Genomic DNA, 10,541 nt, shown 5'->3' with positions numbered 1-10,541 from the left:
AGTCCAAATATCATACGACACCTGAAGTCTATTAATTTATATATTCAATATTTATTCTAAAAACTATAGTTTCGGAAAGAAGAAAAAAAGGAACACTACTACAAAAATGATCAAAGGAACCCCCTTTTGGAACCTATTTTTAACAAAGTCTAAGAAAACCGGTTTCAAAAAACATAAGAAACCGGTTTTTTGAAGTCTACTTAGAAAGAGGTTCCTTTGATCCACTTTAGAAACCTCTTTTTAAAAGAAAACCGCTTCCAGCTTTTGGAACCTCTTTTTCCTAAAAAACCGGCCCCTTTACTTCCACTTTAGAAACCTCTTTCTAACAGAAAACCGCTTCCAGCTTTTGGAACCTCTTTTTCCTAAAAAACCGGCCCCTTTACTTTCACTTTAGGAACCTCTTTTTTATTAAAACCGATTTCAAAAGAAAACCTCTTTTAGAACCTCTTTTTATTAAAAACCGGTCCTATTATTGCATTTTTTTGAAGGACCAAAAGCGGGAAATGAAAAATCAAAAACTAATCGAGTCATTTTATATACCTTCAAACTTTTGGAACCTCAACCTCGCACTTTCTTTTCTAAGACCATTCGTAACGGTAGGGGGCGTGGGTTGGGGGCGTGAGTTGCTTTTTGATGACTAGGACGTGTGAGTTGTTTTTGTGGAGTAGTGGTTGTATGGGTTTTTGGTGTGGGTTGGGAGTATTGTGATGAAGTGTTAAAATATAATTGGGTTAAGTATTAAAAGGGGTATAAAATAATATTTTAAATTAATAGAAAATAAAAAAAATAAAAACTGCTGCCCAATCAAATCCTCCCACTCCCGTCTTCCACCCCATTGCCAGCCCACGCTTGAACTCGCCGCCCCTCTCCCCGCCCCTTCTCCACGCGCCGATACTCCTCCGGCTAAGGCGTGGCCGGTTGCCACCTCATCCCCCACGGTGTGAAGAGGGCTCCGTTACAACTGGTCTAAACAAACACTGACACTTTCGTTTCAAAACAAACACCAACACTTTCGTTTCTAAACAAACCCTCACATGTTCATCTTTCCATCAATAATGAAATATAAAGATGTTATAGCTATTACCAAATTTTTCATGGTGAGTGGAAACTATTGGCTATTTTTTGTGCTGCCGTGAGAATTTAATTCATGTAAGATTTTACTTTAAGTACAATACTTGATGTTCATTAACAACAACCTTAACTTGATGTTTTGGGGTATCCGGATGTATCTGGCAAAATTTTAATTTTGATATTGCAGGGACTATAAAGCCAAGTGATATGATTTGAATATCCAATCAATTTTTGTAATTGGATGTACCTTCTCTGGAAACTATATTGCTCGAAGAGAACGCATATTTGATTTTGGTACTGCAGGGACTATAAAGAAAAATAAGATTATTCATATCTTGTAATTTTTTATTTGAATCAACACCTAACTCTTTGTTACTCGATAAGTCGATAGCCACTTGATATAATCTTAACACTGGTTAAATCAAAGATTGATTTTCAGATCTGGGTTTTTACGTTGTTGATTATAATACCGGAATAAATATGTATAATTTTTTTTTTTTTTTTAGATATATAATTGGAACCGGTTTTGGGTCAACAACCGGTCTCTTTGTGTAGATTAGGAAGCGGTTTACTGATAATAACAGGTCTCTTAGGTAAAGAATAGGGACCGGTTTAGTAACCGGTTTCAGGCCTTTAGAACCCCACCCTTTTGGAAGAGGTTGTATAACCGGTTTTAGCTTGTAGAACCGGTTCCTTTGGTCATATTTTCTAGTAGTGGAAAATGTTAAGGTGTGATTAAAAAGCTCAATAAGAAAATATACACGGGCTTTATTTTGATAACTATGAGCTTTGACACGTTCCTTAATTTGCATCATTAGCTACATTAGTCACCTCAAATTATTTAAAAAATTTAAAGCATAGACATCTTTAGGTAGAATCGTCTAGCTGACTGTCCAAGCGGTATGTATCGGGTCAAACTCGGATAGCAGAAACTTTTAGCAAGTCTAGCAAGAAATTAATCAGAAGGATAAAAATATTTAGATACTCACAAATTTAGTATATGACTGACCAACCAAATCCCTAGATCCCTGGATATATACTGTGATCCACTAAATATCATAGCAAATGAACTTCTGAACGCAACATGAAGAAAGGGGGAGATCCCCCAAGCAAAGCATATTTTAATAGAAGCAATACAATTAAATTACAAATGTTGACTAGTTAAGGCGGCATATATGAATGATAACCTTTTTATTGCAGCATCGACGATGCAAAATATACCTGCACTGTTGGAAGCTTCGACGAGCCCAACACACCCACTATAGAGGACCTAGATTATAAAACACTCACTACACCAACACTTTGACCTTGGTTAGCCTTTAAATTTTTATGAATCCTTAGTGCACAATGATACTTAGGCGACAGTGTCGACCATAGATCATTTAGGCGGTATAACCGACCATATATCACTTAGGCGGCAGAGCCGACCATATAATACAAATAACACAAGTGCACTAAGAACTTAAACACAAACTAAGGCTTAACCGGGAAACTTAACAAATAACACTTTTATTAATACAAAAATATAATTGCATTATTACTTATAAGTTTTCTTTTCTCTACGTATAAGCTTTCTCTAACTCACACTCTTCTTACTTCATACCTTACTTCACAAATGAAATCACCACCCATATTTATACTACTCCTTGGAAACTTCTACACACTAGATTTTTCCATGGATAAATATCTAGATATTTTTACCACATAAAAATATCTAGATTTTTACATTTTTACATCTAGATTTTTCCTCATTAATATCTAGATATTTCTTTTATATTTTAATATCTAGATATTTACATACATTACTAATTCCATATTTTCTAAATTTTCATTGCATTTTAACACTCCCCCTCAATGCAAATTTTCTTCCATTGGTGACTTGCAGACCATTCCAAGTGCTTCTCTGAATTTTTCAAACTTTGGTTTACTTAAACTCTTGGTGAATATATCTGCAACCTGTTCATCTGTCTTTGTTGGCATCATCTTGATCTCCCCTTCAAGGACCTTCTCGCGACCATAGTGATAGTGCACTTCTATATGTTTTGTTCTTGCATGGAAGATTGGATTCTCTGCTAATCGAATAGCTGATAGATTATCGCAAAAAAGTTTTACTTGATAATCTGTTGATTGATGAAGATCTTCCATTAGTTGCTTCAACCAAGTAATTTCTTGTGTTGCTGATGCTGCCGATCGATATTCTGCTTCAGTGCTTGACAAGGATACTGTTGGTTGTCTCTTGCTGCACCATGATATTACTCCTGATCCAAGACTAAACATGTATCCAGTTGTTGACCGTCGTGTATCATAGTCTCCAGCGTAATCGGCGTCACAATATCCAGTCACGTGACATTCTTTTGTTTTCTTGTATAAAATACCAAAGTTAATAGTGCCTTTAACATACCTTAAGATGCGTCGTACAACATCAAGGTGAGGCTTCTTCGGATTGCTCATGTATCGACTAACCACTCCAACTGCATAAGATATGTCTGGCCGGCTTAGTGTGAGATAAATAAGACTGCCGACCATCTTTCGATACATGGTAACATCTTGAAGACTTTTTCCTTCATCTGCTCGTAGTTTTGTATTCGGATCCATCGGAGTTGAGATAGGTTTGCAATTAAGCATTCCGTACTTTTGTAAAAGATCTCGCGCATATTTCTGTTGTCCCAGAAATAATCCTTCTCTTTTCTGCTCTATTTCGAGTCCAAGAAAATGTTTGAGTTCTCCAAGCTCCTTCATATGAAATCTAATAGACAGATTCTCTCTTGTCCTTTGGATCTCCTCATAGTGATCTCCCGTGATGATTAAGTCATCCACATATACTAGCACTATGGCTAGTTTTCCTTGATCTTGTTTCACAAATAAACTAGAATCTGAAGGAGCAATTATGAAACCACTTTGTACCAAGAACTCGTCAATCTTCCCGTACCAAGCTCTTGGAGCCTGCTTTAAGCCGTATAGTGCTTTCTTTAATTTGCAGACATGTTCGGGATGGATTTTGTTCTCAAAGCCTCTTAGTTGATCCATATAAATGTCTTTGTCAAGTTCTCCATGTAAGAAAGCGTTCTTGACATCCATCTGCCACAGCTTCCAAGATTTGCTAGCGGCTAAAGCTAGTAGAGCTCGAATTATTGCGGTCTTCGCCACTGGACTAAACGTTTCTTCATAATTCAGCCCATATTGTTGAGAAAAACCTCTAGCAACAAGTCGAGCTTTATACCTTTCAATGGAGCCATCTGATCGAGTCTTCACCTTGTAAACCCATTTACAAGATATTGGTTTTACATCTTTTGGCTTTGGAACTAAACTCCATGTCTGGTTTTCTTTTAGTGCATTAATTTCTTCTTCCATCGCTTTCTGTCATTCTCGACTTTGTGCTGCTTCTTCATAAGTAGAAGGCTCAATAGGTATTGATTCATCCACATGAGCAGCATTGGCATACCTCGAATTAGGTTTCCTCGGTCTTGTTGATCTCCGTAATTCTTGTACATGCTCCTCGACATCCATTTGGCTTGGACGAACCTCCTTGGATACAGATTGATGCACACTAGTTTTCCATGGACTCGTTTCCTTAGAGTACGACTCTTCTCCTTCTTTAGTTGGTTCTACTATTTGCTCTTTACATTCTTCTATTTCTTCTGGAACTTCTTCTAATCCATGAGATTCTGGAAGCTCTATCTTTTGAGGTGACCACCATGAAGAAGCTTCATCAAATACCACATTTCTTGAAGTATGACACTTTCCAGTATTTGGATCACAACATCTCCATCCTTTTCTTGATTCATCATAACCGACAAAAATGCATCGAATTGCCTTCTTATCAAATTTGCTTCGGAGATGATCTGGCACGAAGACGTAGCATACATATCCAAAAACCTTGAGATGATTGACGGTTGGCTTGATCTTCCATAATCTTTCATATGGTGAAATATGCCCCAACTTTGTTTGTGGAAGCCTATTTATCACGTATGATGCCGTTCTCATACATTCAGCCCAAAATCTTCCTGGCACATTCTTACCATGAAGCATACTTCTACAAGTTTCGGCAAGGTGACGATTCTTGCGTTCCGCGACTCCATTCTGTTGTGGAGTATTTGGACAAGTTAATTGTCTTCTAATCTTGTGCTTCTCAAGATAGATATTGAACTCAGTCGATAAATATTCTCCTCCATTATCTGTGCGTAAGCACCTAATCTTATTATTGAGCTCACTTTCTATCTTCTCCTTGAACTCTTTAAACTTCTGAAAAGTCTCCGACTTTTCCTTCATGAAGTAAACCCATACATACCTTGAGAAGTCATCAATGAATGTCACCATATACTTCATACCTCCAAGTGATGTTTGTTTCACTGGGCCAAAGACGTCTGAGTGTAAGAGCTCTAGTGGTGTCTTGGACTGATATTGTGACTCCTTGAATGGCAATTGGTGAGCTTTTCCAAATTGACATCCAGCACATATTGTATCTGTTCGGATATCAATTTGAGGAAGCCCATTTACTATGCATTTCACCATCATCTCCTTTAACTTGTTGTAGCCCACATGCCCAAGACGTTCATGCCAAAGATCAGCCGTCTCATTCTTTCGAGTCTTATCCACGTAAGCTGTTTCAGCAGATAGTACATAGACCGACTCTATTCTTCTTCCTTGCATAATTGGATTGCCAACCACCTTCACTCTCTTGAAGGACACATCTTCTGGTCCAAAGAGCACATAATTCCCTTCTGCTGTCAATTGTGGTACTGACAGTAAATTCTTCTTTAGGCCAGGGACAAGATACACCTTCTCGAGTTGGAGCTTATGAGAGTCACCTTCACTTGGAATTATTGTCTTTCCAATGTGAGAAATAGACAACCTTGAATTGTTGGCTGTCAACACGACTCTCTTTCCTTTGTAATCCTCCATTTCTTGCAGCTTCGTCCCATCGTTGGTCATATGATATGAGCACCCAGAATCGATGATCCAATCATCTTTGTAGTTTATTTTTGACTTTAAAGTTGTTGTAAGAGCTTGATCATTTATGTCAGCTTCAACAGAGAGTCCAGTTTCTGCATCCCATGTTTCCTCATTAATGGTTGCTTCGAATGTGACCTCTTTCTTCTCATCTCTTGCGGCGGACACATTTCCTTCGAAAGTTCGCCTTCTGGGAAATCTACAATCTCGTGCAAAATGATCCTTCTTGCCACAATTGAAGCATTCACCATTCTTTCTCTTATCATTCTCTCCATATTGTTGGCGATGATCTTTTCTTCTTTGTTGAGCTCCCCCTGAAGCGTTGCCTTTTGATTTTGGGTGACCCTTCCACTCATATGTCTTACTTTCATTCATCGCCTCTTGTCTTCGAGATGTTGCTTTCTTCTTATTGGTGAAGAGTGCATCTTCTCCGTCTTTTATGGTTACTTCATTCATCTGCTTGGCTAATGCCTCTTGATTAGCCAATAAATTCTCCAGCCCTATTAATGATGGTTGAGTAGGCCATCCTCTCACAGCGGCTATAAATACATTATACTCGGATCTTAAGCCGTGGATGATAATTCTCTTCATCCTTGCATCACTCACTTTCTCTTCAGGAGCAAGTTGAGATATCTCACGACAAATAGATTTCACCTTGGTGAAATACTGAGAAATAGATAGACTTCCTTGTGAGATACCTGCGAGCTCATTTTCCAAGAGCTGGAGGCGTGCTTCATTCTTCTTTGAAAACAATTTTTCAAAAGTTTCCCAAGCTGCCTTTGGTGTTTTCTCGTCACGGATGTGCTCCAATAGATCCTCCTCGATTGTAGTCTTCAACATAAATAAAGCCTTCCCGGCCTTGATGTTCCATTTTCTCAAGGCTTCGGCATTTTCTTTTGGTGGAGGCGTTGTGTCACTGCCAGCAACTATTTCCCATAAATCCTGTCCTTGTAGGTAGGATTCTATACAAGTCCGCCAATAACCATAGTTGTGGTTATTGAGACTCTTGATTCCACTGCTCGTACTTGCAAGATCTGTCATCATGACGTCCAACGTCCAATAAGCTTGGTCCCAGATCGATGAGCTTTCACAGTTCCTAACTGTGCTCCGACAGAATCTCCCTTAGGGCCTTGGTGTAAACAAGATGATGTAAACGTCCAACGTTTACCGATGAGTACCTCCACTAGCAATGGTCCCGAACGACCCGCTCTGATACCAATTGTTGGAAGCTTCGACGAGCCCAACACACCCACTATAGAGGACCTAGATTATACAACACTCACTACACCAACACTTTGACGTTGGTTAGCCTTTAAATTTTTATGAATCCTTAGTGCACAATGATACTTAGGCGACAGTGTCGACCATAGATCATTTAGGCGATATAACCGACCATATATCACTTAGGCGGCAGAGCCGACCATATAATACAAATAACACAAGTGCACTAAGAACTTAAACACAAACTAAGGCTTAACCGAAAAACTTAACAAATAACACTTTTATTAATACAAAAATATAATTGCATTATTACTTATAAGTTGTCTTTTCTCTACGTATAAGCTTTCTCTAACTCACACTCTTCTTACTTCACACCTTACTTCACAAATGAAATCACCACCCATATTTATACTACTCCTTGGAAACTTCTACACACTAGATTTTTCCATGGATAAATATCTAGATATTTTTACCACATAAAAATATCTAGATTTTTACATTTTAACATCTAGATTTTTTCTCATTAATATCTAGATATTTCTTTTACATTTTAATATCTAGATATTTACATACATTACTAATTCCATATTTTCTAAATTTGCATTGCATTTTAACATGCACAATATGAAAACTTTAACCAAGGTACATATGGCATGACGCATACCTGTCACATTTATTCATTCTTTTTAATATGTGGACGTGCTTAGTCTAATAACATAATATAAACCAGTAACTAAACAAAATTTAAAATTAAATATAAAACAGGTTACTCTTCCATACCGCTAATCTCTTCAAACACCAATACTTCAACGATGTGGCTTAATTTAAGGTAAAAAGGAACACACTTATATACGTTTGATTTATCACAAACTAGTCAACAATCAGAGGATAGAATACCTTGGTCGAGGCCATTCTCAGCTAAACTAAACTGGCACAACGCCACCAAATGGTCGAGGCATAAAAACGAACTTTTCCTTCACATGAACTTTAAATTATGATGTTTTTGCATTTGCCCTCTTCATCACTTCTTTGTCACTCCTGTAAAACATCTGAAGTCTATTTGTTTATATTGTTTTTCTTTAGATTATAGTTTTGTGAAACAAGAAAGAAAAACGTTAAAAAAGCGCATAAAAACCTCAATAAGACAATTCCCATCAGCTTTAATTTTGAAAAATATTCGCCTCGATAACCAGATCTGTCACCTCAACTCATCTCAAAAAACTTTTGACATAAACAAATTTGAGGACGCGCCTAGCTACGCTGTCCAAGCAGTATGTATCGAGTCAAGCGCATATAGCAGATCCTTTTAGAAAGACTGATAAGAAATTAAGATACAAGTTTAGTTATTATCAGAACTGTTAAAGACCTTAATAAGACAATTCTCATCCACTTTATTTTCGAAAACTATTAGCTTCGAATCTTTACTGAATTCACCTAGATAACCAGATTTGCCACCTCACGTAATTTATAATACTTTTGACATAGACAAATTTTCGTATATGGCTGATCAAACATATCCATAGATAGATCCCTGGATATACTGACCCACCAAATTTCAAAGTAAACGAACTTCTGAATGCAAAACAACCCAAAATAGCGTATAACAAGCAATAGGTACTAATTAAGGCGGTAAATATGAATTGTAAACTTTAAAATGCAGCATTGAGAATGAATAAAATTAATGCAAAATATACCTGCACAATATGAAAACTTTGACCTATGTTCAAATGGTATGATGCCTATACAACAACAACAACAATACCCAATCCCGCATATGCGAGGTATAGGGGAGGTTAGATGTAGACAATCCTTCCTCTATCCTAGAATAGAAGAGAAGTCGTTTCTATATCCACGAGTCGAGAAAAAATTCTCTACCCGCATTAGAGAACGACATCCCTCTCCCTACCCCAGAGTAGAGAGATTGCTTCCGTGCGGACCTCCGGCCTATATATTAAAAAAATAATAATAATAATAATAATAATAATAATAATAATAATAATAATAATAAAAGTAAAAAAAATAAAAATAAATAAATAAATAAATAAATAAAAAATAAATAAATAAATAACTAAAAATAAATAAATAAATAAAAGTGAAAGTAAAAAATATAGGCCACGGAAATGGTAGGAATCAAATTTCCATGGGTATTTAAACCTGCCTGAAAATTAATTTAGGCTCTAATCGGCAGTCAAGACGCCACAAAATCGACGCTTGTTGTTGCCTCGAATAATAGAGCCAAAAGACCTTGTGAACATAACACGAGAGGCATGCCAGGTGAAAGTTGTTGCGCACGCAAAGAGCCAACCACCTAGGACAAACCAAACACCACTCATGCACCTTTACGGTAGACATCCCCGAAGCCATACAACTAAAAGAAAACCAACGAAGCTCAAAAGCAAAGAAGGTCGTCCTCCGTCCTAATGGCCCCAAGATGCACCGAACGATGCGATACGCACTCACACACACACACCCCCCCCCCCCCCCACCCCCACCCACCTTCCCACACCCACAAGTACACACCCACCATACACACACCCCCACACCCTCACACACACACCCACACCCACACCCACACCCACACACACACCCACACCCACACAAACACCCCGAAAACACACACCACACAACATTCCCAAAACACCCGCACGCACAAAAAACACACCTACATACATACCTATATACATCCGTACATAAGCAAAACTACATATATACATGAAACTTGTACGTACATACATACCTATATCCACACATACATGCAATCATACATACATATCTACATAAGCATACAAATCTACGTACGTACCATTTACATATACACTTAGATACATACATCCTTACCTACATACAAACGTACCTACATAAGCAAACATACAAGAAAAGCATACCTCCATAACATAACAACAAACAACCATAAACAAGAGTTCATACAAACAAACGTTTAAACATACATACAAACATACATGCATACTCAAAAAAAAAAAATAAATAAATAAATAAATAAAAAAAAGGCTACAAGTAATACTACAAGTACATAAAACGGATAGTAAAGATAGAAGTAATAATACAAATAATAGTAGCTATTAAAAGTTACTAGAAGAAATAATAATATTAATATTAATAAAACTAATAATAATAATTTTAATAATTTATATTTATATTAAAACTACAACAATTATGATAATAATAGTAAATAATAGTGGTGAAAGTAAAAAGAAATAATAGAAATAATATCAATATCAATATCAATAGTAATAATAACATAAAAATAATACTAGTAATAATCAATACTAATAAAAATG

The sequence above is a fragment of the Rutidosis leptorrhynchoides genome, chromosome 1 (genome assembly GCF_046630445.1).
Source record: "Rutidosis leptorrhynchoides isolate AG116_Rl617_1_P2 chromosome 1, CSIRO_AGI_Rlap_v1, whole genome shotgun sequence".
Lineage (NCBI taxonomy): Eukaryota > Viridiplantae > Streptophyta > Magnoliopsida > Asterales > Asteraceae > Rutidosis > Rutidosis leptorrhynchoides.
This window is presented reverse-complemented; position numbering follows the sequence as displayed.